We start from the raw sequence: 19,030 nt of genomic DNA, 5'->3' as shown, positions 1-19,030 counted from the left end.
ATTGCGAGTTTATCGCCTTAGTTTGCGTCTGGCTATGATTAAGTCCCATACTTAGTTCCTATATCTAGATAAATTTTATACATATCCCCATTTGGTTGGATTTCTCCACAAGTTAGAGACTTCTTTGATTTGTCAGGAATGTTAGCAATGTTGGTGACTAGCTCAGAGACCCAAAAATTCAGTTTTCGCAGACGAATCCAAAATGATCTGCGACGAGTGAGTGGGAATCCTAATAACACTGCCGGTTCTGTCCACTTGTAAGCTACTTCAGGCTTCAGGCAGCGGGTATTTATTATTCACAGAGCTTGCCAGATATCCCTGCCTAGCTTCAGATTAGAAATGATACCATCGAGTCTGGTTAGAGGCTCAAATATAAACTTGGGAAGCTAACTCATATGATCTTTAAACTTTGAAAGTATGTGATCTTCATTCAACGACATATGAACTGCAACCATGTTTCATGTATTGGATGAAAGTGAGAGATTACGACTTTTTTTGACATTGACTCATTTCTAACCTAAAATATTATAGGGAAGAAAAAAATGTGCCGTAAACAACTGCCTGTGAAGGTTGAATGAACTCTTTTAAACCGCTTTTGCGAGAGCCACTAAGAACACAACGAAACTAAAGCTAATATGTTCGCACTATAATCTTTCCAGGCGACCAAACAAACGAGAATACTCGTAATATTTAACATTGTGCTTTAAATGAAAAAAGTTAACAATTTTGATTAAAGTCCAGAGTTTGATAACGTCAGCAGCTACATCGATCAAACTGCAAGAAAAAAAGGCAAATAAGAATTGTTTTGCAAGACACCCGTATCCCAGCCCATCTAATTTGAAGAAGATTTGGTCTTTCAAATTGGCGCCAGCTATTGCGGAGAAAGATGCAGGCCTTGGAAGCCACGTCACCGTTGTCGGACTTCCTACATATATCGTGATATCAGAATAAACTGCTAATGCAATGTTAGCCACGATATAAAACAGAGGATCTCTCTTACTAACAAGTGCTTCTTTAGACTAAATAAATCAATGCAAGAAAGTGCCCTCTCGACGAACCAGAATCCCACCATCAAGTTTTTTTTCGTACCTGCCCTAGTGTAGGGCTCGGAATTATGGACAGTGTTGGGTGAAAATGGATGACATTGGCTCACTCAGAAAAAAAATGTCTCCTGTTGTTGTTGTTATAGCGACAGAGATACACCTCTAAAGTTTTGGTGAATTCTATTGATGTTGATGGTTCTTTGTCTGATATACATCGGGTAGCATCAGATAACAAACACGGTTGAGGTGTTGGGCCGACAACATCGGTGAAGACTCGATATTACCACATTTAACCTGCTAGGCAATTTCGTCCATCACGCCCTAGTTCCGTGAGGGGCTTAGCCAAAACCTTAGCCAAAGCCTGCTAAATATGTGTATGATATATTCATATTTGAAACAGAATTGCCATCGGATTGTGGTTGAACTTTCAGCTTATTGCTGCGTTTGGAATCTTTTATTGTGTTAGGGAACTTCCTCAGATTTTTTACTCCATTTCCCGCAGGGATTAAGAGTCACGTCAGTTAGATGGGAGAACCTCTTTCTTGGCAGATTGACACAGTTGCAGAAAATGTGAACATGCGTTTCATCCCATAGCTCACAAAAGCGAAACATTTTTTTATACGTTAAATTTAACTTACTAAGTTGATACCGAAGACTGCCGTGTCCTAGTAAGAACTCGTAGGTAATATCTGCTTCGATTAATGAGTTTGGCTGACACTCTCGTTACTGGGAGTTTGGCCTGGGCATTTATTACAGTGTTTTCTGAACTGCTTTGTTTCCAGTTATTAATGGTTTCCTCAATGTGTGCCTTTGTGGGATCACAAAAGAGCTCTACTACATAGAATGCTGCCATATCATCCTCATTGGCTGTGTAGTCTGCTGGTTTTTGGATCCCAAGTAATACCCGAATTGATCCATCAGCTTACATGTAGTTGTGTAAGATTGCAGAGCATGAAAGTCTGGCTGGGCTTCTGGCATGATGGGGACATTTCTCAGGGATAGGACTCTCCATAGACATTCTCTGCCGCAAAATTCTATCGCATAGAGTTCTGCCTGAAAAAAGTGGGATAGCAACCCTTCGGTACAGATTTCTTGAAGTTTTCAAGTTTTGAAACATCCCTGAACTGAACTTCTGAGTCAGCGTAAGTATATGGCTTTACTGTTTCCTATGAGTTCTGGCTCCAATAGACACCTTAATATTTCACAAGAATCTACGTCTGGGGTGATGACATCACGTATTTGCAGTATGGGATTGTCTCAAAATTTTCTTTTTACGTTCATATGTGCAGTCATGTGTGTTATGCTGTGTCACGAAATACCTTGAAGTACTAGTTCTGCAAGTATTGGGGAAGTTAAGGGCCTTACTCTTATAGTGAAAGATTAATGCACTTAACACATTAGCAGGGGGCGTTCTCATCGCACCCGTTATCCCAATACAAACTACTTAGGCGATGCAGTTTGTTTAAATTTGCGGTTGCCTTTCTTTGCGTGGGCTTCGGCCAAAAAACTAAGAATGCGTAGGTGACTCTAGCTTCACAAAAGTACTAAATGTCCAGTACACCATTTTGGGAAATACCCCCATGTTTTAAGGTAAAGCGAGCTAGTGTTCTTTATTTAAGGTAGCATCTAGTGTACCCCCTAGGTATTTTGTTTCTATTGAAGTTCAGAGTTCTGACCGATGAGTTATCGGTTTGTTATTGAATTTGCAATCGAGAAGTTACAATTTATTATCGAAATGTAATCTGAAAATTAGTTGGTTGTGGATGTTCTCTTCTTCCATATTCCTCTAGTTTTGCGCTTTTGCTGTACCGATTATGTTTAAAACAACTGGAATGAAATTTACATCAAAAACAAATTTTCGAAAACACTTTTTTCTGAATTGTAAAAAAAAAAAAAAATGTAAGGCGGCATAACCTCGAAGAGATCTAAGGCCGAGCTTCTCTTCCAATTTGCGTCGTGCTCCTATTTCTTTTTGCCTACAAATTGGCGGGATCGGACCTTCTTGTTTTATGCCGACTCCGAGCGGCATCTGCAAGGCAGATGAGTTTTCACTGAGAGCTTTTCATGGCAGAAATACACTCGGAGTGCTTGCCAAACACTGCCGAAGGGCGACCCCGCTTAGAAAAATTTTCTTCTAAATGAAAAAACTTGTTTTTTGATGGTGCTTTTCCCGGGGCGTGAACCCAGGGTCTTCGGTGTGGTAGGCGGAGCACGCTACCATCACACCACGGCGGACGCCAATTATTATCTGAATTATACTTAAAGAAAATAAGGTCTAGCTTACAATATGCCAGCTGTAGTTACAACGAATTTTAAGGAGTTTTTCCTCCGCCAAAAATACACTCGAAACCGGGTCACTTGTCAGCATTAATGCTGCTGGCGAAGAGCTGCGCTGCAAAGTTGTCTTAGTTAAGACATAAAAGAGTTGCCAACTAGTGACACCAAACATACAAAAATATATACATATTTGAGTTGGAACGAGAGTAACACAATTAACAAGCAAGCAAATGTCTTTGCAAATGCATATGTATGTATATAAGTTACGCTTGTGTATGGATAGCAGAACTGTGTGTGTCTGTGTGTGCAAAATTTGGGTGCGACGCACTCGAAACACAAATACAGATGAAACATAAAAACAAAAGCTAGACGAAAATGGTGATATGGAAAAGTCGGTTAAACGAGAGAATATAAGAATGGTTTTTCCGATTTTATATAGTTAGATGCGTAAAGACGAAGAGAGCATGAAAAATGAGAGTGAGAGAGAGCATGAAAAGAGGCTGTGCGAGAACTTACATTGAACACAAAAGATTTTCATGCAGAGAACCGTTTTGGAGTCTGCGGAAGAGCCAAATCTGAGCAAGATTGGAGTATTTTAAACAGGAACTGACTGATTTTGAAAGGCTAAACTGTGATAATTCCCAGCTCTTCGCAGACAAAAGTGTGTGGCAGACGTACGCGACCGCTTTGCGAAAACTGTTTGTGGCGCGGATAGTGACGGATTGTAATCTGAAGAACTAAAAAGAAGAAAAAAGTGAAAAAATTAATATAAATATTTGTAAAGGAACTAACAGAAACAAAATTTGTATATAACGCAATGAAAAGTGGTAAAAATTGGTATACAATCATAAAAGATTATGAAAACTAAAGTAAAATAGTTGTAAAAATAAAGTCAAAAGCACTAACAAAGAATGCAAATGCGTGAAAATAAAAAAAATTTTTAGAAACATTGCAAATTTTTCTGTGAAAAAAAAAACAAAATTAACAAAAGCATCAAATTGGATGCTACTGACGTTGTAACGCTTGATGGGTGTGATAAGCGTATGCATAGGTAAAAACAAAAACAGCAACAAAGCAAAAGCTTGTTAGAAAGAAGAACAAGAATACGTTTTACCAACTTTGTGAATTCACAAATATAAAAGTTATTGTATAGATTAGCAAAATATATTGCAAGATATTTCAAGCAAAATAAAAAATCGACAACTTTAATGTGAAAAAATTGAGACAAAAAATGCATTCACAACAAAATTCTCCAAATCGCATTTTTCTGCATTGCATACCTTTACATTATGGTTTACCATTTTGACTTTTTTCTGCATCAAATTTTCTGCGTTTGTGCTTACTTTTTCCCAGTCGTGGCGGTTTGAGTAGCTAGCGAAGAGAGATGCGTTGGGGGTGGGGTAAATCAATGAAAAAGAAATACCAATTGGTAAAAGTCTCCAAAGAATGAAAGAACGTTTGCTTTGTAATAAATTCATATTACAGCCACCTGAAAAGTTGCGTATACGCAGTGACGGCTATGAATTTAATCTTTCATTAAACTTGATGCATATTAAGTTAACATAAATTTTGTATTGTAATTTACTATCAAAATTTAGATATTCTTCAAATGCACTCAACACTGAAGTCTCCATATTAATACAAATTTACAAAAACACGCAAGAACTATCGTTGAATTCTTATAGCCTTTGATACACATGCGCAATGTAACATAACAACAACAAAATCGTAAATTCTACATATTTACAAGCAGGGATAGGCATAAATAAAAGTTTAATGATTTTATGCGTTATTCAAGTATCAAGTATAACTCTTAAATATTTTCTTAAATAATCCAGCATAAAGCCTTTACCTAGGTAGCACCAGTAGAAAATCTAAGAATCGTTTATGTAGAAGATTTCATCTAAATTTGTCTCGTCGTTTTTAATGTGTAGATTTGTTATCGTTGAGTTATACATTTGCTATCGAATTAAGTTATACAAAACTTATCGATTCCCTATCGAAAAGTAATGGACCATTTATCGAAAGTTATCGCAATGTTACAAAAAGTTATCGCGAAAACCTATCGATTTGCTAACAGAGTGTTACCAGTTTTTTATCGGCGTGTTATGGATTTTTTATCGAAAATTTATTAAAGAGATATTGATTTTTTAACGAAGTGTTACAAATTTGTTATCGATAACGAAGGCTATCGTTATCAAACCTTATTGTCTTATCATCGAAAAGTTGTAGATTATAATCGAAAATTTATCCTTTCTGTGATCAAAACGTCACTTAGTTTTAAATGAAATCCATTATCCATTAGCTGTCAGGCTGTCATCAGTTTGTTGGTGGCGTGCTATCGATTTCTTAACAAAAAGTTATCCAAGAGCTATAGTTTTGTTACAGAAGCGCTATCAATTTGCTATCGACAACAAATGCTATCTTCAGCAAAAGTTTTGTATTCATCATCGGATAATTATATATTATTAATCGAAAAGTTATCGTTATGTGATTAAAAAGTTGATTTCGTTTTTTATCGAAAAGTTATAAATTTGCTATCAGAATATTTTCAGATTTTTATTGGCGTGTAATCGTTTCCTTAACGAAAAAATACCGAAAAGCTTTCGATTTGTTTTCAAAGAACTATTGATATAATATAGATATGTTATCGGAAAGTTATCGATATATCATGAAAAAGTTTAATATTACCAAGTTTGTGTACATTGGCGTGCTTCCGATGTGCAATGGAAAAGTTATCGAGTTTTGACTAATGAGCTATCGATTTTTACACAAATGCTATCGATTTCTTCTAGAAGTGTTGCCATTTTTTAACGGCGCATAATCGATTAGTTTCGCTTTGTTTGAATAGAAAAATAATTGATTACAATTTACTAGAACATATGCACATCCGATACAGGAAAGGCGGCTGCAGTTCGTTCGTTGAACTGGTTTTGCGATAGGGCTAGGGGATTTTTGATATAGCGCACTCCGGTGTCTTGGCAACTGCGACGTTAACACAGGAAATAAAGAGCATTGCCTTCTGTGCCACTTTTTAGTCTTTGATTTTCCCAAAAGGGGACTAGTTTATTGGTGCATGAATTGATTAAGCTAGGTTAGGGTAGGTTGTTGGGATGATGTATATGTTGTATATATGTTAGCTTAGTGGCTGAGGCTCTCTGGCCGCCACTGTTTAGAAAATGTTTGAAAATTTTCCTGCTGCAACTGCACGGAAGATGAGAGGTGTGTATTTTCTGTGCTCCCATAACGCATATTCATTCTGTTCCTGTGAACTCTCCCTCTAGCGGTGTCTATCTCTATAGAAATGATCATCTCTCTATAAATGAAGTTTGATTTGTATTTATTTTGAAATTCGCCTACTGACCTGGCATACATTTCAATGAATTCGTTATCCTTTATGTCGCTATCAAACTTTAGTTATATGACATTAATATCATCCAACTTTGCTAGAAGTTCGCGTAAAATCTTGCTGTATTCCCTTTTACATTGCTAAATAGTGTTACGAATATTAGCAACACTAAGGGGTACTGCCATCTCTAAGCCGATGCTAAGCAGCGCCTTGTATGCACATCCATAAATCAATCATTATGTATCTACATAAACGAATCAATCATTATGTCTACACATATGTACGTATACGCAGCTGAGAAGCAACGAACAACCACATGTATATATCTGAGATACTCCCGAAAGTATGCAATGAGAGAAGCTATAAAATCGTGCAATTTTAGTTACAGCTGAGAAATTTGATAGCTGATGGCCAACTAGTAGATTCTGGAAATGGAAGCGCCTAGAAGATGCGAACGAGGAAATCAGAGAGTATAAAAGGCAACAACCGTAGAGGCGCAATAATTCAGTTTTGATTAAGCACGCTATCTGTCGGGAAATAGTAGAGTTATTTATTGTGAAGTACTTTAATAAAGGTCATTTTGCATTATTAAGTATTGGAGTTATTTACTCAACAGTTTAGTGATTCGAACTTAGCAGAAGGTTGCAAATAAGAGGATTTGCAAGTAAATTCGTTATAGTATCTAAACCGTTATAGTATCTAAACCAGCACGCACACTGATTCGTACTACATGAAAAACAGGCACCAGTTCTCGAAAGTTACATTTTTTTTTAAATTATTTATACTGATAATATGTAAAGGAGAATAACAAACATGAATAAAAAGACCAATATAAACTTTTAGTATTTTAAAATGCTTTATTGAATAATATTTTACTGCAAATAGCCCAACTCTGATTACAAAGAAGAAAGCACACACACGTATAAAAAAGAAAATTCTCCACTAACTCTTAAGTATACTGAATGTTGAATGAGTGCATCTGTAGCGGTAGCTACATCAAAGTGAACTGCTTCAAGGTAGATGTTCATGAATAGCGCTAAATATTTGACAGCTGTAAGTAGGGAGAGGATTTCATTTGATAAACTAAAAATCGGCAAAGAAACAAAATGTTCCGATACTTTTTCATTAGTTTTATATGTATGACCAAAGCGTTGTTTACACGTGGCAACGCTGTGATTTCATAAACACATAAATCTCGCCAGTAACACGAATATTTGACGTAAGGATAGAAAGAGAGTGTGCGTTATTGAAAGAGGTTCATAAAGAGAGCACAAAATTGCCATTCTTCTGAGTGTGTGTGTTAAATTTTTGTTGCTCTAAATAAGTAGGCGTGCAAGCTTAGTATTTCAAGATTAATAGTGATGTAAAGGATAAACAAGAGTTATTGACACAATAGCCGTGAATATGTTGCTATATTAAAAAAAAAAATTGGAAAGAGAAAAAGTGAAGCAGGAATTTGATAGACCTAAACATCATTATTTTTAGAACCTTCAAAAAGACTTATATATTAAAAATGTAGTCAAGCTGTAAATTCTGATTGTTTGAAATTGGTTTATGAAAAGCCTATCGAGGGATGAAGAATGTCACTCTTGTCATCGTAGTGTACCGCATGTATATACGACAAAGGACCATGAACATCTATAAAACTTGCATAACCTTCGGGTCGTTATCCAAAGCTTTATCGATTTCTTATCGTAACGATATGAATTTGCTATCGAAGAGATATCAATTTGCTATCGAAGAGATATCGATTTGTTATCGAAACGTTTCGTAAACAAATGGATAGCAAATATAAAACATTTCGTTAAAATGCCGATAACTTTTCGATAACATTTGTTATCGATAGCACGTCGATAAAAAGCAAATACCGATAATAATGGCAATGTGATAGATTCTCGTTTTTATAAATAAACTTTTCCGTACACTGCCAAAGCTTTTCACAAAAAGTGCCGGAATGGTCGCCAATGTAACTAATGCCGAAGTTATCTCAAAATGGCCACAGAATTAGCCTAAGATAATTCAAGAATGATCTTAAAATAATTGATTAATAATCCTGAAATGATCGCCATTTTGTCGTGTAAATAATCGGGAAGTATTCTGCCGTAGGAGGCGTAGGCTCCACATTAGAATTGAAAATATGTTTGGTGTCATGCGAGGTCATATCGCGTGCAGGACATACATTACGAATATAGCGGTTGATTCTGGACTAGTAAGAGTTTGGCCTGTTACAGTATCCAAAACGAAGTTGGGCCAGGGTGATTTGTGTCTCCCTTGGTACTTTACTTTCTTCTTCTGCAAGGGCAGGATAGTGTTTTTTAATAACGGTGTTCATTGGGTGCGACCTGGAAAAGTTGTTTACCTCTTCTGTGTGGATTTTGATCTGGGGCTCCTTATGCTTATCTGGATCGAACGGCTGCGAGAAAGATTACAGAATAGTGCTTATAGAGATGTATCCTTATCTCTCTTAAAGGCCGGGTTTGATCATGCAGTTGTCTGTTAGGATTTCCTGGTTTATGAAAATTTAGCAAAAATTGTTAGGTCAACATTTCGTTATGCTCCTTAACGTTGAGATCTTTTGCTTCACTATGTAGATGATGTTGCAGCCACGGCACTACTGACGGATATAAATTCGAGGCTGTGAATGATTTCGTGTATTCGGGAGCTAGCATTTAAACGGAGAATATAACTTGGTAGCAATTGCTTCTTTGAAGTGAGCAGCCAATTGAAAAGTCAAGCCCTCTTTCGGCAAACAAAAACCACAAGCTATTCGTCATACCTGTCCTGCTGTATAGCTCTGAATTATGTGCGAAGTCGAAAGAAGATCAGATGACCATTGTAGTGTTCGAATGAAAAGTTCTCTGGTATATTTACGGCCTCATCCGAGATGCCGAAGGCTATTATCAAAACAGGTAGTCGAATTTAATTTCGTCAACAGTAGCAAGGCTCCCACTGACAGAATGTTCTTATTCTTTCGCGGAAGACAGCAAGTACCTCGATTTGTCCTCATTTTTCCACAAACCCACTTTATTTTAACTCTTCATTCAATGGTACAGTCTCAGTCTACATCCGTTGTTGGAATTATTTTCTTCAGCACTAGGTTAAACAAATCGTTCGTAATGAAAACCCGCTTGATTTCGCTTGTATAAGTTCTTCTTTATCCTGGCAGGATAATGAATTTCAACTTTGAATTCCCGCTTCTGCAAAACTTTTTAGATTCTATGTTGACCATTGAAAATTTTATAAGTAAGAACGTATCTCTGAGTTGAAGCCTTCTGTCATCTCAAATTTAGAACGATTTTTATCTTTATCAGCAAGCAGAACTGTAGCCGTTTCCATCTGTGAGCAAACATGGTGTTTACCTGTGAGCAAAAACTTCAAATATATATCATAAACTTCTCAATCTAGGAAGCTATTCAGATTTAAAAGTTCCTCCTTTCATTATTTTAAAAATTATATTCAATGCATGCATTTCACTATAAACGTACACCTTTTTTCAAATTTGGGTCAATCTTCGTATTTAGCTCCATATTAATATGACAATATTATTTCTAGCTGAGTATCATTGAAACCTGTAAGCTCGTTTTTTTAAGTATCGACAACATAAATTATAAGTAAGTAAAATATTGATAAATATACTTTTTTGAAAAAAAAAAGAATGCTAACTTCACAGCTTCATTATTTCCTCTCTCTCCTGTCAAATAATCTCTCATCTCAGTGATAAGTTCCATCTCCTTGCTGTGTATTTGAAAGTCTGCAAAAAGTAGGTTATTTTTGAGGACGTCACTGAAAGACTAGTGTATCAAAGAGAGCTGGAAAGTGTTCTTCATTTTTATAAAGAGTTCTGTCCCTCGCATATTTTTTAATTAAACAAAAAATATTTGGAATTGCTTCTTCTAGTAGGGAACATTGTTGCCTGGTTGACCAAGCAACATTGTTGCACAACATTTATTTTGAAAACTCATACGACGTGACGTGAGCATGACAGGAGCAACTTGAGAGTGAGCGAAATGAGAAAATGAACAAACGTGTGTATGTGTGTGTGTGTGTTTGAGAGAAAGAGGCTTAACTAAGAGCGAAGGCTTGTGTGATAACAAAGCAAAGTACAAATTTCGGCGATTGCTAAAGTTGCGTATACGCCTTGGATGCGTGAGCCAAAAAATATCAAAGGAAATTTGATTCATTAACATTTTCGCTTAATGCAGAACTCACGGGATGCTGCGGCGAGCGCATGTAAACGATTACACTTGCCGATGTTAGAAGTTTTTTTTTTACAACAAAGAATTGAGAGTTGACTAGGCACGGAAACAACAAAAATAAAAATAACACAATTAACAACAAAATGGGTAAATTCTGTAGCGTAAGAGATTTCAAATAAAAACCTCTGCTAGGCATAAAATAATTTTTTGAGTTAGATGGAGAAGCAATGTGTTTGTGTGGCAGTTAACTGTATGTATGTCTGCCAACTTGTAAACACAAATTTATGCAAGCTTGTGTATGCTTTAGTTAGTAAGGTAAAAAGCAAAAATTTTCACTTCTTTGGTTTTTTTCTTCAAAATGTTTATTCTTGCCTGCAAAAGGACCAACGATGCCGTGTGACGCTGTCACTCGTGCAACATTCATAAATCTCGTATACTCACACTTTGTGGACACGACGACTAAGACTGTAACGATTGCGTTGATAAGGACAACGTAGCCGATGGCTGCACAACAAACAACAGCACTATGACGAAGCTGATTGTGCTAACAGCAGCGGGCGCGTTGACGTTGGCAGCGTTGTATGGCTACAGATTCACATAATCGAGGTGGTGCGTCTGTCAGTGAACGTTAACTGTGGTATTCCATTTTCGTCCGTTTTCTTAGATGATGAAATTTTAACGCGCGCGCGTGTGTGTGTGCATAAATAATGGAATATTTGATAATTTTCAGTTTTTTTGCCAAGCAAAGTACTAAAAGATAATTTTATTAAATAGGAAAAAAATGGGATTAATTTTTGCAAGAGCGGAGAATAAGTGGTGAGGTTTAAAGGCTCAGAGCAAAAAAAATTTGTTTGTTGTATTCATATTTTTGGATTATTTTGTTGCACATTTCAGTATAACTTAAGTGTGTTGAAGTTTGACAAAAAAGCATAAGTGTGGTGAATTTTGAAACGTAGATATTTTTTTTTAAATTCTAAACTCATTATTATATTTGTTGGAAATGCGAAATATAAGAAAAAATTAAATTTTTGTAGACTTTATTCAAAAGCGTGTTGTGAATTTTAATATTATTTCCTTTTGTGAAATAATTGTTTGTTATCAAGTTTGAGGCATAGATAAATGCGAAAAACATTCAAAATAAAAAATTAAAAAATTGTCTTATTAACTGCAATGGTAAAGCAAATAAAATGAGTTTTATAGTGAAACAAATTCTCGTAGTCACTATGAGATCTTTTTGAATCGGCCAGTTCAACCTAGCCTAACATAAGACTGAACTAGATCTATATATACATATATATGTACTTCGATATGCTAAACACGAATCTGAGTTCCATTTAGCTTGAACGGCCTCCAAAATGCTAAACACTGATAATAATTCTTCGATATGTTCAAACAAAGCAAACCCCAGAATCGGGGTTTACAAACGATTTTCAGATTGAACAAATAGTCATCCGTGTATTTCAACAATCAATCTATTGACATGTATTTCGAAGAGCTGGAAATCTGTCCGAAGTTCTTTAGATGGTAAACAAACTATAACGGGATTACCTGATCTACTCCTGTACTTTAAAGGATTTATGTGAACCTTAGTTGCAAAGTTAATAAGGCACTTTCAAACGACACTGAGCGACACCACATACTCAGTAAGGATTGGGAAGGCTCTCTCCGAGCCACTCGAAATCAACCGAGGCTTCAGACAATGCGATTAATTTTCATGTGATTTTTTTAACATAATGCTGGAGAAGATAAACCGTGATGAGCAGTCTTCTATAAGAACGTACAATTATTCGCGAATACTAATGATCTTGATTTCATTGGCCTTAACAAATACACCGTGTGTCCTGCATTCTCTGTATTAAATAAAGAGACAAAAAGTGAGTCTTGCGGTTTATGAGGGCAAACCGAAGTAATTTCTGCCAAAGAAACGGCAGCCACAAAGGAAAGGAGAATAACGCATGTCAATAAGTGCTGCTTTTAACAGAGTAGGCAATTGTTAAGTAAAGCCCTCTCTCGACAAAACTCACGTACTACAAGTCGCTCATCATACCTGTCCTGATGTATGGCTAGGAATCATGAACGGTATCGAGAGAAGATGAGATGGCTCTAGGAGGCAAGAGAAATTCCGGGGAAGATTTTTGGTTTTTAGGCGGTTAAGCGCAAGTTAGTGATGAATGGTGATGGTGTATATCGGACTGGTCAAAAATGAAAGTAATTTTTTCAAAATATAAAGAGAGTGGCTATATGGAAACAGAAAAAGGAAATGGTTTCGTCGAGAATGAGTTAAAGTGAAGAAAAAGAAAATAAAGAATTCTTAAATTTCTATACTGAATTTTTCCTAAGAATGAAGGGAGCAAACAAAATGATGCTTAGGTTAATATTTGAAATTTTGCTTTGTTAGACTCGTTTTTATCTGATTTTGAGATGAAAGTTGAAAAAATATTTTAAGCATTTTTTGGAATTATTTTGGGAAATTTGAAAATAAATTTCATATCATAATTTTAAAACAGAATTGGTAAAAAATTAAACTGTGATAGTTTCAGCAATACAGATAATAATAAATTTGGTGAGTTTCAAGAAAGTTCAAAAGCTGTGGTGAATTTAAAAAGTTAATTTTTCTTAATCGTACTGCACCTCAAAATGAAGATTGTTAGTTGCGTTTTTATGTGATTTTTAGTTCATAGTTGAGAAAAAACTTTAATAATTTTTTGCAATTTTTTTTTTAATTTGAAAATAAATTGCATGTAACGAATTTTAAATAGAGTTGGTAGAAAATTAAACTGGGATAATTTGAGCAACTAAGATTAAGAACAATTTGGTGAGTTTAAGAAAATAAAAAAAAAAAGCTGTGGTGAATTTTCAAAGATGGTATTTTATTTTCGTTAGGTATGGTGAAATAAAATATTCAGCCGGAAACTTATTTTTAGGTCTATCGACCGCCGAAACTACCGTGAATCGTCTTCGAACAGACGTCTTTGAAAAGCTAAAAAAAAAAAATTGTAGTGAATCGCGAAGGAAAATTTTTTATTTTTGAAAGATTGGAATAAAAAAGTTTTAACAGAAAATATTGTTTAAGTGTCTTTTTCTGCCGCCCAGTCATAATACCTCTTTGCAGAGACGTAGAAAGAAGCAAAAGTGTTTCAAAACTTGAAAAGAAGTTTGTGGTGAATTTTAAAGGCAATTTTTTCATGTTCTATTGAAAATGAGTAATAAAATAGCCTGCAGAAAATTTACTTGAAGGACTTTTTTCTTCTTTGAACAGACAAGTGGTGCGTTCAGAAAATGAATATTAAAAAAATTTGGTGAACTTCGAAAGTAAGGTTGTTTGTTTTTTGGTTTTAAGTGTGGCATCAAATTTTTAGCAGTAAATTTATTTTGAGTTTGACTCTTCCGCCGCTACGCCGTCTTTGTAAATAAAAGTAAGCGCAAATGCATTATTTACTTGCTTTGAAATTTCTCCAAATTTCTCAACACATCTATACAATTATAACAACAGCTATAAAGCTTTGCGCACAATTTAAAGAAGTAATGTCAAACCAAGACACTGACGCATAGAAAAGCTTGAAAGCGTATTAAATTAAAAACAAAAACAACAAAGTAAAACAAAACCAACACCTATAATAACAGCAGCTGTTAATATGCTATCAACTAAGGTGCAGTGCAAAAAGAAATTATAAAAATAAAAATCAACAAAACACCGACAAAAAAAAAAAAGAAAAAACAAAATAAAAGTGAATAAAAGTAAATAAATGAAAAACGAGCATGTTGCATGTTGTCAGCTGTGCATTATAGTTAGTTTGCGAATATTTGTGTGTGCGTGTGTGTACATGCGGTAACTTTGTGTGTACGGTGCAACGCTAAAAACTGTTGCAAGTGCATTATCTTATTTTACGACTGTCAGCTATCATCCCTATTGCCACCGCCGACGCCGCTGCCGGAACGAATCACACGAAACGGCTATTAAACCTCAACATACGCGGTGAAAATTTAGTCAACAGGCACACATGCACACATATGTACATGTGCACTTGCATGTATGTACATTGCAACACTTTGTGGTAAATAATGTGATTTAAAACATGCCACAAATCACTGAAAATACTGGCATTGAGTGAATTCAGCAAAAAAAAAAGAAAAAACTTGCAATAAATGAAAAAAAAAAAAAAACAAAATATGGAAACTAGTGCTAGCTATTAAAGGTGTGCCACGGTTTTGTGACAAAAAGTGGCAGCACTAAATTTGAAACATAAAAATGTTTGAAAAATTAAATTAAATGCAACAGATGAATTTATAAGCGCCCATATAGAAAATAGTAAAAAACAAAATTTAGTGTTGTGACAAACTAGAAAATATAATAATATAATAAAGAAAATATTCAATTAGCAAATTAAAGCAAAGGTTTGCTGAAGCCAGAATAGCTATTGTGTTCACTAATTGTAAGTTGAATCCATAGACCATTAGTTCATAAAATCAGAAAAAATAAATAAAAAAAAAAAAATTACTTTGAAAAAGGCTCACTTAAACTATGATGTATATTTTAAGAAAATGCAACAAATCGTGAAGAAACCAAAAAATTTAAAACTAACTTTATAATAATAAAAAAAATCTTGAGCATAGAAAATGTTGAAATTATAAAGCACATGAACATATTAATATAAAATAAAATAAAATAAAATAAAGTAAAATAAATCCAGGTTAAAAATAATTGATAGTAAGAATTACTAATAAAAGTTTGTGTGCAGTAAACAAAAATATAATAAAAAACATTAAAAAACTAATTATAAAAAATATTCTAAACCAAAATTAATATTAGTTATAGAGCAATGAATTCAAATGTGTAGCTACCACACACTGAGCGCAAAAAAAAAATGTATCAGAATGAAGCATAAAAAATGAAAATTAAAACTATAAAAAACTAAAACTCACCGCCAAAAAACTACATACAAAAAGCGAATAAAAAAAAAAAAAAAAACTAACATCATTCATAGGAAAACCATCAAATATAATCGGCAGTTACTTTTAAAACTCATTAGTTCTACATAAATAAATAAGCTACTTCAATTTCACATACATGTAATGTATATGCACCTCATATACATACCTACATTTATAAATTATTCAAGAAAGAATATTTAAAATATTTGTGTTCGTTATCTTACATGAATAACCAAATTCAGTGTGTTTTGTGTAATTGTTTTTTTTTTTGTAATAACTAACAATAAGAAAGTTGTCTAAATGAATGCAAAGTTTTGATTGCATAACTACTATTATTAACAAAACTACTACTAATACTACTTACTCGCATCTATATACGCACACTCACACACATCTTTGCATATGAACTTTCTGTGTGCGTGTATGGGTTAAACTACTAAAATAGACCAAGCAACAAACTAAAGTACTGAAACATCTTTCGAAAGGAGCATTGCATGTAAGTCTGAATTTAAATTATAAAATGTACAGGAAAATACTATTTTTTTTTTAAATACCACGGATTGAAAAGAGCGTTGTCTCAGTAACTTAAAATCTAAAAATGCTTCATTAATTTTGGTTCCAAAGGTATCGCTTACATCCCGAAAAAATATATATCACGGGGCAAGTCGTGTCTGTGTTCTCGCGTAAGCCTTATAATTTTCCATTGATCTCTTTCACAATTTCTCAAATTCGATCAGAGTGCTCTTAACAGATTTTATCTGACATACAACGATTTTATTGCAAGGCGCTCCTATCTTCCTTGAGAGTATTTTGTATTCTTATACTGACGCTCTACAAAACCTAAGATATTTTTTTTATAAGGCCCGATTTTTCAGTAGTTGGTTAAGCTAAGCACACTCTAAGTTTGTCTAAACTCTAGTCAAATTTAAACTCCGGTTAAATTTCAGCGCAATTGGAAGTCACATTTTAAGGCCACCTTTGGGGTTGGCTTTTTTGTAATGTTACATTGTTTTTTTTTTTTAATTTTTTTTATTATTTATTATTGTAATGTATCCAAAAACAACTTAGACATCGCGCGTGTTATGTGTGTAGATATGTAGGTAGATGTGGCGGCAGCTGGATTTTGTTTCCCCAACAAGCGTGAAAAAAATATTTTACCCGGCCTTAGAGAAATATGTATCTAGGTCTGGTGTTGATATCCAACACCATTATCTAAACACTATCGAGCTTTTGAGAATAAAATGTATAGCTCCCGAGTTCATCTCTAACGTTTTGCTCAAATTATTCTCCAACCTTTGTGAGATTTTGTGGAATGGTTCATTCACAAATGAATATCCAGCACAATTCTGTAGTTGATATTTTACATGGGATATCGAATTGAGGTGAAGTTGAAAAAAAAAAAACACTTATCTTCAAGGTGATACCATCAAAGCCATCAGACCTTTTTTGCGAGAAATAAACATCTTGTTGCTTAAACTTCAGTTAAAGTAGGCTAAAAAACTGCAAAATAAATTTAAGCGTAGTATTAGTGACAAACTAAGCTGAACTTGTACTGAAAAGCCGGGTCTAAAGCCCATAAAGTATTCAGTATTCTCTAAGTACAAAAAAGTTAAATTGCAAAAATTTAAAGTACGCTTTAAGGCGCGAGTTATATTATGACTAATTTTAATTGTAATTTTTAAGTTAATTATTACTATAAACTTTAAATAACTTTGTATGAGAAATGTTTTCTTATATTCATAGAAAAAATGATTTTAGATTTTCATTTTATCTATCAAAAATTTTCATTGTAAGAAATATTCTTGAAAAGAATAGTTTTAATAAACAAACATATAAAAATATATCTAAATATTTATTTCGCGTTAAAAAATTCCCCCTACAAAAAAAATTAAGAAATTCAAAGTATACTTTTAGGCGTTTGAGTCACATAAGTTCTGCATGTTCACCGAACCATGCGAGTTCGGATTTAACAATATAAAAAAAAAAAAAAAAAAAATACGTTAAAATTAATGAGCTTAAGACGTGTTGCACAGTGATTTCTTTTATAAAATTATTGGTTTTTAATATGTTGGAGGAAAAAAAAGAAAAAACATAATGGCTGGTATTATTGTTATTTCCACACTGACAAAGATCTTCTCGGATATTTAGCTCAAAAATAAAAAGATATCTGAAGAGAATTTTGACAGCTTGTATGGTTAATTATTTTCAGTTTTTTTCATCATAATTTACAATAGTTTGAAAAAGATACATATCATTTAGCAATATGTCTAAGTCTCATTAAATTTTACGAATGTAATATATGAACAGACGACTAAATCCAAGGTAAAAAAAAAAAAACAAGTAAGGGTGTCTAAGCTCGTGCGTAACAGAAAATTATACACTTACCATGAGATTCAATTGTATAGTTCATTTCAGATAAATTAGTTTTCTAATACTTCCGAGGCATATTTGAAACACAAACTATTACCAAAAAAGAGTATAAGTATAAGTATAATTTCGGAAATTGGGGTTATTTTACATATTTGCATTTTTAGGAAACAGACCTAAAACTTGAACCTTTCGATATGTTTCAATATTATGAACTTAAATAACGTAACGATTGATCGTAACGGCATAAACGAATCGGGATAATATATACTTCCATAAATCAAAATTTTTAAGGTATTTGTTTAACCGGCTTTAGGTCCAAATTTTAGTATTAAAACACCTGAAAATATTACAAATACCCTAAATAAAAGATATACATCACAAGCTAGCCAACGGGAATCACAAAAACCTGAAATTTTCAAATCATTATCTTATGTACCAAATTTATCAGAGCGCTTAGCAAGCTCGAATTATTATAATAAAGAAAAAGTTAGAATAGCGCACAAGCCAATTAACACATTATAAAATTTATTCAACAGAACAAAATCTAAGGTACCTCAGGCGGCAATGTGATATATATAATACCATGTAATGGAAATGACATGAAACCATGCAATAATATATATGTGGGCACAACCAAAGCCAAATTAAAAACTCGACTAGCCCAATATAAATCAGACTTTAAACATTGCCACGAAACAACTCACCATAAAACAGCACTTATGACACACTGTAAGACGAAAAACCACTCTCCGAACCAAACAACAATACTTCAGGAAGAGAAACAAAATAATAAGAGATTGACTTTGGAAGTATTTCATATTTTAAACACCCCGACTAACATACGAATGAATTACAAAACGGAC

The 19,030-nt window shown here is 34.0% G+C and overlaps 1 protein-coding gene across 25 annotated transcripts in view; it reads left to right on the top strand.

The window, feature by feature from the left end:
* Window positions 1–3,993: 3,993 nt before the first annotated feature.
* mmd (mind-meld) overlaps window positions 3,994–19,030 on the top strand; it is a 1,228,927-nt gene continuing 1,213,890 nt past the window's right edge. For 11 of the 25 annotated variants that reach the window (XM_067784029.1, XM_067784025.1, XM_067784024.1 and 8 more), the window contains exons 1-2: window positions 3,994–4,371; window positions 14,359–16,293. The gene's annotated coding sequence lies outside the window, so the exon portion shown is untranslated. The other 14 variants (XM_067784004.1, XM_067784002.1, XM_067784003.1 and 11 more) reach the window with 14 other exon arrangements.

Source organism: Eurosta solidaginis, chromosome 4, assembly GCF_040869045.1.
Source record: "Eurosta solidaginis isolate ZX-2024a chromosome 4, ASM4086904v1, whole genome shotgun sequence".
NCBI lineage: Eukaryota > Metazoa > Arthropoda > Insecta > Diptera > Tephritidae > Eurosta > Eurosta solidaginis.
Note: the sequence above shows the minus strand (reverse complement) of the source record. Positions and strands in the feature narration are given on the sequence as shown.